Source organism: Acanthochromis polyacanthus, chromosome 16 (genome assembly GCF_021347895.1).
Source record: "Acanthochromis polyacanthus isolate Apoly-LR-REF ecotype Palm Island chromosome 16, KAUST_Apoly_ChrSc, whole genome shotgun sequence".
Lineage (NCBI taxonomy): Eukaryota > Metazoa > Chordata > Actinopteri > Pomacentridae > Acanthochromis > Acanthochromis polyacanthus.
The window spans coordinates 23,994,019-24,010,933 of NC_067128.1; the positions used below are offsets into that span (position 1 = coordinate 23,994,019).

At 43.6% G+C, this 16,915-nt stretch overlaps 3 long non-coding RNA genes across 3 annotated transcripts; 2 read left to right on the plus strand and 1 right to left on the minus strand.

The window, feature by feature from the left end:
* Positions 1-3,466: 3,466 nt before the first annotated feature.
* Positions 3,467-4,530, plus strand: LOC127537762 (uncharacterized). The gene is made up of 3 exons (XR_007947586.1): positions 3,467-3,541; positions 3,622-3,686; positions 4,065-4,530. It is a non-coding gene; the product is annotated as an uncharacterized LOC127537762 (long non-coding RNA).
* Positions 4,531-9,340: 4,810 nt separating this feature from the next.
* On the plus strand, positions 9,341-15,123 carry LOC127537751 (uncharacterized). The gene is made up of 9 exons (XR_007947573.1): positions 9,341-9,425; positions 9,973-10,009; positions 10,465-10,684; positions 10,804-10,916; positions 11,055-11,156; positions 11,947-12,044; positions 12,621-12,765; positions 13,209-13,329; positions 13,741-15,123. It is a non-coding gene; the product is annotated as an uncharacterized LOC127537751 (long non-coding RNA).
* LOC110945205 (uncharacterized) lies at positions 14,315-16,516 on the minus strand. The gene is made up of 3 exons (XR_007947567.1): positions 16,400-16,516; positions 15,897-16,167; positions 14,315-15,495 (listed from the first exon to the last, which is right to left on the minus strand). It is a non-coding gene; the product is annotated as an uncharacterized LOC110945205 (long non-coding RNA).
* Between the last annotated feature and the right edge of the window lie 399 nt (positions 16,517-16,915).

Consider the following 16,915-nt stretch of genomic DNA (forward strand, 5'->3'; position numbering starts at 1 on the left):
GTTCTATCCATTTAGCTCTAATTCTGCAATGAGAATCATTCCTGAGATGCATCTCCTGCAAAAAGATTACATCTGTGTGTAACGATCTTAAATGTGACAATACTTTGCTGCGTTTTATTGGTTCATTAATCCCGTTTACATTCCAGGTGCAGAAGGTTATAGGCCCTCTCATGTCTCCAACACCACTTGTACCTGTTTTTGTCATACTAATAAAATATTTTGTTGTATTACAGCCCGGTCTCACGGGGATTCGTGAAACTGTCACGTCAGTTTTTGTTTCGGTTTCGTGCGCACCAACACGATGTCGTCATGTTTTTCGTGCCGCTCACCACGAGCGAAACCCGCTGTGGTAATCACATCTGAAAGTGGTTTATACCGGCGGATTCATGACGATCTAAGCTGTCCATCGGCGTTTGCGGCCGCCACTGCGGCCGCCGCTTCGGCCGCCGGACATTCTTTAAATTCCTATGCAAATTTGGCGGATTCATGATGATCTAAGCTGTCCATCGGCGTTTGCGGCCGCCGGGACATCCGGCCGCTGTTGCGGCTGAAAGTGGTTTATACCGGCAGATTCATGATGATTTAAGCTGTCCATCGGCGTTTGCGGCCGCTGCCGCGGCCGCTGCTGCGGCCGGATGTCTGGCGGCCGCAATGGCGGCCGCGGTGGCGGCCGCAAACGCCGATGGACAGCTTAAATCATCATGAATCCGCCGAATTTGCATAGGAATTTAAAGAATGTCCGGCGGCCGAAGCGGCGGCCACGGCGGCGTCCGCAAACGCCGATGGACAGCTTAGATCGTCATGAATCCGCCGGTATAAACCACTTTCAGATGTGATTACCACAGCGGGTTTCGCTCGTGGTGAGCGGCACGAAAAACATGACGACATCGTGTTGGTGCGCACGAAACCGAAACAAAAACTGACGTGACAGTTTCACGAATCCCCGTGAGACCGGGCTGAAATATGACAGTAGTGCACTTTTATTACCAGGTGTCTGGGTGGCTCTGTATCTCCTGGTTTTCTTCTTAGGGCTCTGTGGGCTCTGTCAATTAGGGGGATCTCTTCCAAGTCCAGGGCCTCTTTCAGTAACATAGCCACAAACTCTCTCATGCTAGGCCCAACTTCTCTGCCCTCCTTTAAGCCAGCCACTCTCAGATTCAACCGCTTGGATCTCCCTTCCAAATCCAGACATTTGTCAGTCAGGAATAAAACTTAATTCCGTAGTTTCTTGACGTTGGTTTCAAGCTCCCGTACCGTTTCGGCCAAATTATTGGCTGCACTGGCTAGCTCTTGAAGCTCCTGGACTTGTTCCTCTATTTTGATTCTTAGCATTGTTATCGCGGTATCATTCTCAGCTTTCAGACTCGCCAACTCTCCTCTCAACACAGTTGTGGCGTCTGCAATCTTGACCTCGATTGTATGGCAGATTTCAGTCTTAAAGCCGGCTAGCTCCGAGCGAAGCAATGCTATAGCTCCCAGGATAGGGTCCACGGGTCTTCCCGAATCATTAGCATTGCTGTTAGCCTCTTTACTCAGTCCTCCGGCTTCGTTCGGGCCTGTGTCTGTTACCGTCGCTGCACAGCAAAATCGCAAGTGTTAATTCAACTCGCACCAAGTTAATTTTAACACTTTTTCCGAGTTTATATAATTCTCATGGAATTTGAGTTAAAATTACACTTTGGACAGTGTTAAAATTTTAACTTTTTAATAGTGTTAAAAATTTAACACCCTCAGTGTTGTTTTGTGACACCGCGCAGGTGCACTTTTGACTCAAATTTGTGTTATTCCCTCTCACTTTGAGTGTAAAGTTTTGACATACATAGTGTTATTTTATGACACGATAAAGTGTATTTTTAACACTAAAATTGTGTTATTGCCTTTTACTTTCAGTGTCAATTTTTAACATACATAGTATTAAAAAATACTGTGACAGGTTGTCTGTCAGTGGGTCCACTCAATACAGAGACAACGGCAGATTGTCAGGGTAACACGGTTTATTTTACACCCCACTCCCGCAACCACTCAGTCTCTTTCTAACCCAGATACCGTACCTCCCTCCGTCCAACTGCGCACTTCCTCGGGTTGGCCGTCAGCCCCGCCTGTCTCAGAGCCTCCAGCACCGTGGCCACCTGCTGCACATGCGCCGCCCAGCTGTTGCTGTGGATGATAATGTCATCCAGGTAGGATGCGTGTGGCCGCAGTACCTTGTCCATGAGACACTGGAACGTGGCTGGGGCTCTGAACAACCCGAACGGAAGCGTCACGAAATGGTACAAGCCATACAGAGTGGAGAAGGCCGTTTTCTCCCTGGACTCTGGCGATAGGGGAATCTGCCAGTAGCCCTTGGTCAAATCCAGTGTCGTAAAGTAACGCGCCGTGCCCAGCCGATCTAGAAGCTCGTCAACCCTGGGAGTTGGATAGGCATCGAACCGTGACACATCGTTCACCTTGCGGTAGTCCACACAAAACCATATAGACCCATCCTTCTTGACCACCAGAACGACGGGGGTACACCAGGCGCTGTTGGACTCTTCTATTACTCCCATCTCTAACATTGCCTTCAATTCCTTCTGAACCAGTTTTCTCTTGTGTTCAGACAGTCTGTAAGGTCGTGAAAAAACCCTCACGCCTCGGGGGGTCTCGATGTGGTACTGTATGAGGTTCGTACACCCTGGCAGGGGAGAAAACACATCAGCAAACTGCTCCTGCAACATGGCAATGTCGGTTTTTTGGGACTTCGAGAGGTGGTTTTCAATGGGGAGTGAGGTGAAACTGCCCGGCTTTGGAACCTCAGGCCCTAACTCGTCCCTCTCTTCAATTAGTCGCCAATGAAACCGACTCTGCCTCTCTCCATGCTTTTAGGAAGTTGAGGTGGTAAATCTGAGCTACCTCTCCCCTGTCAGAGCGCACCACCTCATAATCCACCTCCCCTACTCGTCGTGTGACCACGAAGGGTCCTTGCCACTTGGCGAGTAATTTCAAGCTAGAGGACGGGAGTAGTACAAGCACTTTGTCTCCCGGTGAGAATTGTCTGAGCTGGGCCCCTCTGTTGTACAGGCGTTGTTGCCGTTCCTGGGCCTGGAGCAAATTCTCCCGTGAAAGTTGCCCCAGTGATTGGAGTTTTGCTCTCAGGTCCAGGACGTATTGAATTTCATTTTTACTTGGGCTTGGACCTTCCTCCCAGTTTTCTTTAACCAGGTCCAAGACCCCACGCGGCTTCCTGCCAAACAATAGTTCAAAGGGAGAAAATCCCGTGGAGGCCTGGGGCACCTCCCGCACTGCAAACAACAGAGGGTCCAGCCATTTATCCCAATTGCTGCTATTGTAACCCACATAATAAAACCACGCTTCCTCAAACGAAAGTAATTAATATAAAATATTTCCTATTTTTATTACGATCCGTAAATGCACCGTCACGTACGCTCTCAGGTTGTGTAGTGTTTCGACCAATCGGGTCACTTGCGGGTCTGATTAATACAGCTGTGCTCCTCTCCACACACACACTGGTGAGGAGACGAGCCACAGGATCGCTGCTAACACGGTTAGTCTAAACAAACTATCTTTTGCTTTTAAAACATTCGTTGATCATGCTTTTAAATACACTGCACTCTCTAAACTTAGAGATCAGCTACCGCTGCTTCGGAGAACAGGGTTTTTTGGCTGAGACTGATAATCGAAGGGAGTTGGTGAGTCTGAATGTCTAAATGTTTGAATGTTGTTGTGCTAACTAGCATTAGCATATCAATGCGGTCGGTAATCACCTAGCTGTTTGTTTTTGGTGCTCCATTGATATGCTAACGCAGCTATATTGTTGTATTGGTCATCATAGCCTGTGTTATGTGGGGTAAAGCACTTTAAGTCCATGTTGGCTAAAGATTTTTCACTTTTTAAAGTGTAATGATTTGATTTGATTGCTAAATGCTGTTGAATGTTGAAATGCATTTTTATTTGTCTAAATATGTAATGGAATATTGAATATGTGTGTACACCGACTAAAAGCTAGCTAAAGATAATGATATCTGATGAATATTTTAACTGATAGTGGTCCTGTCTGTTATATACAGGCCAGGTGTGCCCTGTTGGGTGCATACATCTATCGCAGGAGGCGAGCTAGAGCCCACGAGCCTGAACCTCACTCAACAACATCCCGCTGCGGTCTGGTAGGCGGTTGTTAGCAGCCAGTCTTCTCCCACCTAATTTTTGCCACCTTTTCAGGGTCATATTTGTACTCTGGTTTTGCGCGCTCATGGACATTCAACAATAACTCAGGAACTCTGGTTGAAACCTATGGACAATTAACCCACACTGCATTGTGGGAGAAAACTATCAATCTTGTATACCTTGAATTGTGGTTGGGACATTTTTATACTGTGCTGTTAACCTGTTGGATTGTGACTGTGTTCTGGGTAAAACTTAAAGGAAAAAAATAGTTGAAGTGCACTTGTTCATAGAGTGTTGCTATCTGAAACATTGTTATCTGCAGATTGTAAATATTGTAAATATATTTTTCCTACTCTGTTTTTTTCACAAGCAAAATAATAAGGCACTTAAACCAAAATTTCTGCCTCAAGTGTTCTTACTGTACCTCTACCTCCCAGAGCCGAATCAGAATCTTCTGAACTAGTCCAAAATCTTGTTACATCTTTTTATAATTTTTATGCACGCAATTCATACATGCTACACTATCCTCATGAATGAACTTACGAATCATGTTCTTCAAGGTCTTGTTCAGACGCTCCACCTGCCCATCTGTCTGTGGGTGATAGACACTAGTCCGAATAGACCTGATGCCCAACAATTCGTAAAGTTCCCGTAGTGTTCGTGACATAAACGAGGTGCCCTGGTCGGTCAGAATCTCCTTGGGGATTCCGACTCGGGAGATGACCTGAAACAGTGCTTGAGCAACACTCTTTGCAGAGATGGTGCGCAAGGGCACTGCTTCGGGATATCGGGTTGCGTAGTCCACTAGGACTAGCACAAACCGGTATCCTCGTGCACTCCGGTGGAATGGCCCGATGAGGTCCATGCCAATTCTTTTGAATGGAACCTCTATCAGTGGTAAGGGGTGCAAAGGCGCCCGGGGGATGGCTGGTTGTTTAACCAATTGGCATTCGGGACAGGATGCACACCACCGGCATACGTCTGCCCGAATGCCAGGCCAATAGAATTGGGCCATGATCCGGTCGAGTGATTTTTCGTACCCCATGTGACCGGCCATCGGGTTGTAGTGCGCCGCCTGGAAAACAGTTTCCCGGCGGCACTTTGGTACCAACAATTGGGTGGCTATGTCCTGTGTCTGAGTGTCACGAGTCACTCTGTACAATCTGTCTCTGATCAACGCAAAATGTGGGTATGTAAGTGCTGTGCCCGGGCGCACCAGCTGACCATCGATCCTCATCACCTGGTCAAACGCTGAGCGCAGAGTGTCATCTTGAGACTGCACCAGAGGAAAATCTTCCATGGGGTGAAGGGCAGGAACCCATGGAGCCCCCTGACGAGACCCCCCCCCCCGGTTTCCCACCTCCACCCGCAGTCTCAGATGATCCCGTGTCGCCACTGAGCACAGCACACACACCACATGTCCCTATCTCTCGTGAACGCACCCCCGCACATTTTCCCACTGCTCTTTGAAACCCTGGCCAGTCCGTGCCCAAAATCAGGGGGTGCATCAGGCGGGAGCTAACCGCGACCTTTATGATATGCTTTTTACCCCTGAATCTAATTTCCACCGGCACGATAGGTGGCGATAGGTGAACATCCCCGTGCACACACCTTATACTCACCCAGGATGCCTCCACCAACCCTGATCCACCAGGTTCTGGTGGATCAGGGACTGTTCACAGCCCAAATCCACCCGGTGTACACCCCCCTGGATCCTTACCGGAATGCTGTATGTCCCTCCTGGACCAGGAGAGGGTGCTGGCATGCCGGCAACCCGAACCACCTGGCTGACTTCCATGAGCGGACACTCTCGTCGGAAGTGGCCGGGCTGCCCACACTGCCAGCACTCCTGACCTGACGTTTGAAGGGCCCCCGGCGGGTTGGAAACAGCGTCGGTAGCAGCTGGAGCCTGATGGGGAGGGGAAGCAAAGGAGAGGTTAGTACGGGGCACCAGAACCAGAGACGTTGGTGCGCGAAGTGCCGTTGTCAGTGGAGCCAGGGTCTTCCTGCGTGGTGCTGGTGTCGGTCGCATCGCCGGAGGTGGCCGTCCTTGGCCGCCCAACTGGCCCGCCAGATGATCCTCGGCCGGCGTCACCGCTGCCCCCAGATCCGCCGGACGATGACACCTCACCCAGTTGCCCATCTCCACTGGCAGCCCCTCCATGAACTGTTCCACCCCGATTTTCTCCAGCAGCCGACTCTCCCCCTCAGTCTCCCCCGGCAGCAGCCACCTGGTTGCCGCGTCCTTTACCCGCTGAGCAAACACAAACGGGCGGTCGCCCGCCCCCAGCCGAGCGCCCCGGAAACACGCCGGTGGTCCTCAGGCGAGAGGCCCGTCCTATCTAACACCGCTTTCCTGATATCCGCGAAGTTCTTCCGGGCCGCCGCTGGCAGGCTGATCGCCACCATCTGGGCCTCCCCCGTCAGCAGGGGAAGCAGTCACACCGCCCACTCCGCCTGCAGCCACTCACACGCCACCGCCGTGGCCTGGAACATATCCAACATATGTTGGTGCAGCGCATCAAGATGCTGCTGAGTCGCCACCGCCTGCGAAGTGCATTGCCGCCAAGTCCCTGAGCATCTGGGCCAGTGCAGTGTATTGAGTGCCGATTGGGCGCCAATGTGACAGGTCGTCTGTCAGTGGGTCCACTCAATACAGACACAACGGCAGATTGTCAGGGTAACACGGTTTATTTTACACCCCACTCCCGCAACCACTCAGTCTCTCTCTCTCGGCGCCTCACCAGACCTCGTCCGGTGAATACTCTCTGCCTCCGTCAGTTCCCCAGAAGCTTGCCGGCCGCCAGTGCTCGTCGCCTCTCGCGCCACAGCAGCTCCCCAATACGCAGCATTCCTCATCTCTCACGTCTCAGCAGCTCACCGATAAGCAGCCTCCGTCGTCGCTCACTCCACAGCAGCTCTTGTTCTGTCTCAGCTCCTTCTCTCGTCCGTCTCCCCTTCTCTGTCCACCCGCTCCAGACTGCTACTGCAGAGGTAATAAGGTCAGCCAATTGTTACCACCTGTACAAATTACTCTGACGCTGCTTCCACACACTCCTCCGCACCTCTCTCCGCTGCAGCTGAGCTCTCCCACGCCCATCGCCACAAATACATTTTAATTTATTTCCCATCACTAGTGTGTTAGCTTTCAATACTTTGTTTTACAATACATTCAATACATTATATAAAATACATTCACAGACCAGCATTGATTAAGTTTTAATTTTTTATTCAAGATAAATAATCTGCCAGCACCTCAGGAATTCACACAATAGGCACAACTTCAGCAGTAATTACAAATAAAATAATGGCACAATGTACCGACTCTCATCTCCACCATACGCAGTTTGTAAATCAAAGGGCTTATAAATCACAAGACTGTCTGCTTTAACAACGTCCTTGCCACTGGTTTCAAATACTTTGTAAGCATGAAAATGTTCACTGAAATGGTCGACCACAAGCTTGTTTACAAGGAAGAAGACAACATTGTCAACAACAATTATTTTTTCTATTCTGCAAAACATGTTCAGTCTCGTTGCAAATTATTAATCCTGGCCTGTACTCGGTCCCACTGATTGTAACCCAGGTGGTTGCATGGATGTCTTGAGATACAGACTCAACATGCAAAACCCGAACCAACACATCACCATACTCCTCATTGTCCACATTAATAGATTTCATAGGTCCATACTAAATACATTTCGAATGCGATGTCTCCCAATGACATGCAATAGACATTTGATGTTTTTTTTTGCAAGAGATGATGTTTTTGAAGTTTTTAAGAGTGTTTTTGAAAATCCTGTGTTTTCCCTCAAATCTCATGCTCCACATTTGTATTAGTGGTCCAATTTTTCGGGTACAAGATGGATAGTATATCATAAAGTGATGTTTCAGAATCAGGTTTCTATCAGGATACAGCTCCTTGAACAACTCATGATGTTCCTTTATCAAATACTTGAGAAGTACAGTCATGTCACACATGCCACACACACATGCCACACGTGTAACAGATGGAGAAAAAAATAATGTTGATTATCTGCAGTAAAAGCAGCAACAAAAAACAGTTTTTGTTTCCTTCTGGTACAATGTCACCAAAAAGTAGAGGAATGTTTCTAACAAGACAAAGAGTCTGAATGGAATTGAGCCCTATATTATTGCCACTACTCTCCAGGTTAACTCTTGTAGGTCGATTTTTGCGCTCCACATACCCATAGTCAAAGGCATAAATCCTACACAACAGATCAGGTTTCGACAAAACATTTTCTGAGAGGTATTCCATTAGTAACTTCAACTCATACTGAGCCACACCTTCAAGAATGTCATGCATGATGTCAAATGAAAAATTAGAACAAACATGAAAGAACTGGAGGCTGTTAAGACTTGATTTCTTTTTTAAACCAAACACAGATGACTTCTGTGGGTCTGACTCCAACTCATTGCAGTGCATTTCAAAAAGTTCCCTTTGACGCAAGATTATCTTGTGGTCATCCTCATTGTAAATCTTCTGGGCATCATTTTTTTCAATCAAACATGAACAACAAAAGTAACATCCACTGAAAGATTCTGCAAATCCCAGCATTGCATGCATCCCCAAGTTGTCCCCAGTTACCTGACATATAGTGCCATGGACTTTTTCAGCAGACAAAGGCAAATGTAGTCCACAACTCTCAAGCTTTTTGATATCATTAATCAGTGGTTCTAAAACAGGATCAAAGCCATATTTTTTTCAGATCTTCAGTGTGAAACAATGCAACCAAATGAATATTCATCAAAGCAGAGTTAAACTTTGGTGGCAGATTTCTGAGTACAAAATACAGAGCACCTATTTTGTGAACACCACGTTTTGAACCCAGTGGGTTATGGAGCCGAATTTGTGTCTTTATTATGCAATCGAAAAGAATAGATTTGAAAACAAAAGAAAACTTTGCAAACAAAATTATCATTTCAAAAATACAAAAAATATGTTTTGTGATTAAAACTGTATCTTCATAAATCCACAAGTTTTATTTACAAATCAAAATTTTGCTCTCATGAAACACAGATTTGTTTACGCTTCCTAAACTTTCGTTTGCGCTTCCAGAAGTTTTTTTTGCGCTTCGTCCTAACCTTCATGGGAGGGGCCTCCTCTGAAAACTGTAAGAAGCGTCCTGATTGGTCAGTGTCCCTCAGAGAGACGGAATGACAACTTCCGCCCCCCCAGATTCGAATGGCGGTACGGGAGACGCGAGGACTTGACTGAAGGAGGCAATCATTGATCATAACAGGTATGTTTAGCGTAACTCTCCTGTCTTATTGATGCTATTAAGGTTACACTTGTTGCTCTTCTTGGGCTGTTTTCCCCAACTAGTGGAGACCGCGTTATCAGACGTGAACGCTCTTAATTTACAGCTAGCTAGCTTACTAGCTTACCGCTATGCACCCATCATAAGTGACTGACGAGCATATTACGGTCCCGGCTTCGGCGACAGTTGGCTCAATCTCACAAATTTCGGTCTTTTATGTATATATCAATAAACTTTAATTAGATATATAATCAAAACAAACCATCGTAGGTGTGCGCGCGTGTGCGTGTGTGTGTGTGTGTGTGTGTGTGTGTGTGTGCGCGCGTGCGTGCGTGCGTGTGTGGATTATTGAGTCATTCCTCTGATAAATTTAGTAAGACTTGTAAAAGGAGCATTTTTCAGAGATCTTTATCCTTTAGAGTTTTAACAGTATATATAATTGGTCTCCTGATGTTGAATTAATGACAGACTCTTTGTTATTATGACAGTTTTTTTTACTCATGTAGAATCATTTCCCTTGTCATCACAGGAGGATGGAGAACCATCCTGATGGACCTCGGGGTCAGGTAGGCTTTTCCCTTCATTTTCATATGCATTTTATCATAGTATTGTCATGGGGAGGGGGGTGGGGTAAGAAATAAACTATTACTTTCGGTGTATTGTAGCCCAGTAGTATGACAAGCACGGCAGGAATAGATCCTTAATGACACATGTACTCTGCATGATCACGTAACAATGCCATGCATCTTGAATTATTTTACAGTGCGATCGGCGTGCAGTTACTGAAGCTGCTCAGCATTTCATGTCTGTGCTCAGCAGAGTAATACCTGAAGGACAGGGTCAGAGCACCAGTAGGGAGAGGCCGACAGTGGAGTCTGAGATGGCCAGGTGTTAAAAAAATAAATTACATAAGCGCTAGTTTATATGTGAAATATTGTCATTCACATTGCAATTTCAGATATTTTTAAGTTTTTTTCCCCATGAAGTGTAAATATACTTTTTGTCGAACATCATCCTTCAGATCCTTTCCTGGATATTTCAAACGAAGAAATAAAGGTCCACCTACTAGAGGCTACAAACAAGCAAGAACTTTGAAGAAGTGGAATCCACTTGATATTTCTTTTTTTTTACTTTCCTCCAAAACGGAGACAACTCCATCCCCCTCTGAGGAGCTGCAGCTCATTCAAGCAGGGCTTGGAAAGCGTACACTGTCTTTTACATCGGATGTAACTCACGCAGAGGTGGGATTTTTCATTAACTATAGCAGACATATGTGGTTCAAGTACCGTAGTGTCTTAAGAATGTTGATTGCATGGCAGTGAGTTAATGCTGTTAACTGAAAGCTGTTTTTATTCATTAGTTATCCAGGTTACTTGAGGCAGCGTATCCAAACAGTGCAAGGCAGTGATGCCTCTCCAGATGTTGGCACTGCACATTGATCAGTGCTCCAGCAAATCGGACCTGGAAGATGAGGTAAACTTGTTTTCTACATTTCTTGGAAATATAGGGTTAACTTTTACAGCTTTGATCTCAGATGCTTAACAAAAGAGTTATATGTCATGGTGAGCTTTATCCCAAACCTTGGCATGTCTTTTTTTCTTCTTTGCTCAGGAGTCAGAAGTGGTGCTCTTGGATGAGGCAACATCTTCGAGCCCAACCCCAGGGCCTAACTCAGATGTGCCACAGTCCTCCTCGAAACAGTGCTTTCAGCAGGTACAGTAATTCCATCAGATAACATTGAGAGGGGTTTTCAGGGTGACATCAAGTATTTATTAAGTATGCATCTGAAGTTATTAAGTAAGACATGTTAATAGTTTCTAGTGTATTATTCAGATTCATACTTCTAAAATGTTTAAAAATGTTTATTGGAGCTCATATTCGGTTAATGATACTTTGTTGTATGTAAGCACAAACAGGATTGAGTTAGAACTTAGTAAGGAAAAGGAAAAGGGAAACTGAGAGGAAAAAGTTCATATTGAATTAACTGTTTATTATAGTGATTGGTTCTTTCTGACAAACTTACTCCTATTTGATACCCTAAAGTAGTTTATCACATCACAGGACTGACATACTCTCTTCTGAACTTTATTGTGCCTGCACATAGGAAAGTGAGGTCAAATGTCCAATTTGCATGCAAACCTTTCCAGTGTCAGACATTGAGCTTCATGCAAGCCTCTGCAGTGAAAGGTAATTTCTGTTAGATAATCTATTGTATCTCTTTATCTTAAGGTTGCTATGACAAAGGTTGCATCGGCAGTTCCTAGATGAATTTGCATTACTAATGGTTTTAATGCAAATTGGAAGCACACAATCTATAATTTTTATATTTACTTATGTTTTTACATTAGCATGGAGAAGAATCTTTGCCAGCTGAACACTGCTGAAACATTCTCCAGTCTGGATGCAAAGACGTATGAATGCAGATCTGTGTGGCTTTAAAATATTGTGTATATTGTACACAGTTGAAAGCTTTATATTTTTGTTATTTTTGTCATTTCTTTAGCTCGAAGATGCATCTGACCTGTTCCCCCATGTAGAAGAAATTCTGGAATGTGGCTACACTGGTCCAATCAGCATTGACCATAAGGACCGGATAATAAGGTCTCATTGCATGTTGATGTATTTTTGATGTTTCTGATTGTCAACAATTTGGAAAATATCAAGTTTACTGTTGAGTCCATTGATAGCTATTGGATGACTAAATAGTGTAACTCAATGATCTCAGGTCCATGCAGTCTGTGTATTAATGTATTATTGAAGAAGGTGCAAAGTCTCACAAATGTCCACTGATGTGTGTGTTGTATATAATTACTGATCCTAATGATCAAGTGGCACCCTGTAAGGCGGTCACTGCCAGTGAGATAGGAATGTGTGTGTAAATGGATGAAGACTTGTGTGAAATGCTGAATTGTCAAGTAGACAAAAAGCACAGTGTTAAATCAGTCATTTTACAATCAAGTTTGGGTGCAATTTTTAGATTTATAGTGCTGTGCAAAGGTTTTTGGATTTTATCATAATTTTTTAAGTTAAAATACTTCAAAAAGACTTCTAAATCCTAAATTTAAAAAAAATCAAACGTCAAAATAATATTTAATATGGCCACCTGAAGCTTACAGTGCTGTGTAATATAATGTTTATTGTCACTAAATTTGATATATTTTACACATTTCCATTTAGGGCTGTCGTTCTGCATATGACAACAAAACATATACCAATGCTGCAACAGATCCGTGAGGGCCTTAAGGTGTACAATCTGATCGAGGTCATGCAGCAAAAGCCGAACGAATGTCATGATCTTTTTGTGACAGGATGCGATGACAAGGTATGTTGAATTTATTTAAGTTATTCCCATTTAATATTCTTGTCTTCAAAAGCTAAATGGTATTTAAATATCATTGATACACAGTGATGATTTTAATACTTTCTAAAGGGGAAAAGTTCGATTATGCTGTCATCAATTCATAAGGTAAATCTGTACAATCCAATGCAATCAAATACAACTTATTTCAGAGAGGGTATTTTAACTTTGTGTTTAGTTTTGAGGGTGAAGACTGCAGCATTTTTAAACTGAATTCCAATTCATTGGGGGGGAGTAAACATCCTTATTCCTTTTTTAAAACAAGTATTAATATTTGCTTATCAGCAGAAGGGTGCAGTATTCAACAGAATCGCATCCCTTGCACCTGTAGTAATACCCCACTTTGGATTTCTGTGTATGTGGAATATTTGATTATGATCTTATTTGCTTTGATTCTTTGTTCACAGGTGGATTCGCATTATATCCTTTCACACCTGGCCCCTGACATGAGTCCACATGGTTCAGGAAAACACAAGGAGGAGTCCAAAATTCTGGAATACTTCCAAGATTTCCTTCTTGAACTTGAGGGTACGTAAATCATTTTACAGAAATTCTGGTCCTCAAAGGAAGTTGGATAAAGAGTCTTCTACTTGAAATAGGGACTAAATGCCTGATGACTTGATATCCAGATTGCGTAGCCTTTGTTAGATGAAAGGTATATATTTAGCAAATGATTCAAAAATGGTCTTTGAACTTAACATTAACATGAAGAAAACATTTATGATCTGACAACCATACTGCTGGCCAGAAAACTTAAGTTTCATCAATAAGTTATTGTTTTGTTTTAGTTTCCTTATTTGCCTAATAACTGTGTTTTGTTAAAAGATACAGCTTGTATCTTTTAACAAAACATTGATTATTATTGATTATTAAAAAAAAAAAAAAATCAAACAGTTCTGACTTAAGACCAAGACACTTATATTTTCTTTTTCTTTAAAGATGCACAACCAGAAGATGAGGATGAAGAAACTCCGTCTGTTCCTGCAGTGATGCAATGGATGACTGGCCAGGCACACAAACATCTGTTTGTCTCTGAGAGAGAGCAGTTTAAAATAGCCATAAGATTTGACCACAACTGTGAGGAGCACATGCCAGGCCACACCATATGTTTTCCTATTGTTAGTGCCTGCACCAACACAGTTACACTCCCTACAGCACATTTGGGGAATTATGAGTCCTTTAAGAGTAATGTGCTGACTGCCATGAAATTTGGGGCCAGCTTTGACAGGGTGTAATTTCTGGAAGGCCTGTTTATTTTGTTGAAAAATGTTGGTAGTTTTTACCAAAGTTGATTTTGAATGATCATTGTTATGAATACCTTTTCACCATGGCAATTGCCAGATTAAAATGTGTTGTATATACTGCACCGTACAAGTATTTTAGGCAGGTGTAAAGTTTGCCAAGAATTGTGCAGGTGTTAAGGCAAATTAGGTGCCTTGTTTTCAGACAGGGTTATTAGTTTTAAAATCATACTAACTGTAAATCCCAGCAAATTCAAATAAAAGTCAAACTATTTCATGTGAATCACATGCAAATTTATTCTGGTCTGTTTCAAAAAATGGTATGCCACTTTGATCCAGCCTGCTTCTTTCATGACTGTCCACTAGATTTTAGAAACCACTGGCAACATTGAGAGCCTGCAAGTACCGTATTTTCACGACTATAAGGCGCACATAAAAGTCTTAGATTTTCTTCAAATTGTGCGGCGCGCCCTATGGTGCAGTGCGTCCTGTGTGTGTTGTTGTTGTAAGGCGGACGTAGACCAGGTGGTTTTTTCCACGCATCACCATCGCTGTTGATCTGTGACTCTATGCGTGCCCATCTCACAGCCGATGTGAAAAAACAAGTGAAGCAAATGAACTCTGAGCTTGCTGTCATTCCGGGAGGCCTGACAAAGGAACTCCAACCGCTGGACATCGGTGTGAACCGGCCGTTCAAAGTAAGGCTGCGAGCGGCGTGGGAGCGATGGATGACCGATGGAGACCACAGTTTCACTAAGAGTGGAAGGCAGCGCCGGGCGAGTTACGCCACAATTTGCGAATGGATTGTAAATGCTTGGGCTAACGTGTCTGCTGGCACTGTTGTTCGAGCTTTCGCAAAAGCCGGCATCATTTCCGAGGCGCCGCACGGCACGGAAAGTGACTCTGACAGTGAAGAAAGTGAACCTGGCATGTTTGATGGAGGTTTAGCGCAGCTGTTCAATTCAGAAACAGAGGATGAGGACTTCCATGGGTTTGATTGATGACGATTACCGGTAAAAAAAAAAAAAGTGAATACCAAACTCAGTTTTGCTCCGGCTCTATTTTTAAATACGCACACTTGTATGCTTGTGTGTGTGTTGTTGTTGTAAGGCCGACGTAGTAGAGGACACCATGAGAACGTTAAAGGGGGAAGTGTGGGCGTGGATTGTATATAAAACCCTCGCCATATAATCAGGTGCGCCTTATGTGTGTTTTAAATACTGTAATGGCACACATAACTGAGACTGCGCCTTTTGGTACAGTGCGCCTTTTGGTCGTGAAAATACGGTATGTCTCGACCACAGCTGGATAACTCAGCATTTGGATTTATTTGTTGTAGTGCCAAAAGTCTTTCCTCTGACAGGGGGCATTGGATGTCTGGAACAACCACTCCATGTTCACTGGTGTCATCGTCACAAGGGGCACAAGGAGGCTGCTCTTCAGTTTGCTGGATCTGTAATGTCAAGTTTCATTCATAAATCAGAGATACAGTAACTGCAAGCAAGTGGAGTCATGTCTCTACTGAAATGCTCTATTATCTGAAAATTTTGATTTTATCTAAGGTCATTTGAGGGAGAATATTATATATTATAGACTCGTTACAGAAACAATGATGTTTCAGGCCTTTCACTTTGTTTTTAAATAATTTTGCCATCCAGCTGCTTTAAAACCACAGTATCAGATTTCTTTTACTATAACTATCAAAAAAGAAAAAAAATGGCCTTTCACTTCATGGAAACTAGGATGCAGGTTTAAAACAAATTACACAAAAAAATGTTTTTTAGACGTAAAAGTAGATTCGACTTTTCATCTGAACCTTTGTATTAATTAATGTATTAATTCATTTGTACATACCTCTACCAGGGGTTCTGCCACGGGTGCTTGCAACATCCCTATCATCCAGAGTTGATTTGGAGTCAGATTTCCCTCGGTGCGCAAGGGGTGGCAGTTCCAGCTCTCTGTAAAGTGATGCAGATCTGATCGGAGTCGTGGTATAAAGACATATCCAACACAGTAGAGATGGACAGTATTGGATAGGTCTAGACACCCCTCTTCCTCCAAACTGTGGAGTACGTTGTAGTACTGGCATGTTACACTCCAAAGGTCTCTCCATAGTCGTTCCACTCTTGGACAAAAAAAAGGGACAGGATCGTATGAAAATGCTGTGCAGGCTTTCATTCACAGGATTTTTTCCAAAAATGCACACTTGTCACAAAACATCTAAACAGCCTAAAATATGATTTGAAAATGTTTATAGACATAGAAATTGACGATACTGATAATATATTTAGTTACAAATTATAAATTGAAAGAATTTAAATGTCTTATGAAATAATCTAGTTGTGATATGCAAATACCTCTGGTTATGGACGCTTTTGCCTGCAATGAAACTGCCACGACCAGTCCCTCGTACTGTAAACATGCATCGAGCAATATCTACATTTTCAACACCTTGATCGGCTCGAACTCTGAAAGAGAAAGACAGACAAGGCAAACTGTATGAAGTCAGACTCATTCTTGGATTTCTTGGATCAAATTTTAGTTCAGCCTTACTTTAGGAAATCTTTTAAGTCTATTTACATTAAGCCTGTCTGATTTAATATTTTAAAACCAACCTATATAATAAATTATGCAGTTACGAGTTAAAGTAAATATATAACTGAAAAATAAATATTCTGGTATGGAGTGGCGAGCAAATTACACAAATACGACCAACTCCAAGTTTGAAATGCTTCTTTCCATGGCTCTGGGGACCGTACATATGTGGGTGTGAGAGAGACTTTTTTTAAATTACTTTTACTTGTGCTTACTTTTCCCTTCATGAGGTACATCAATGCAGTCTAATCAAATGACTATGTCACATTTTCTTATAA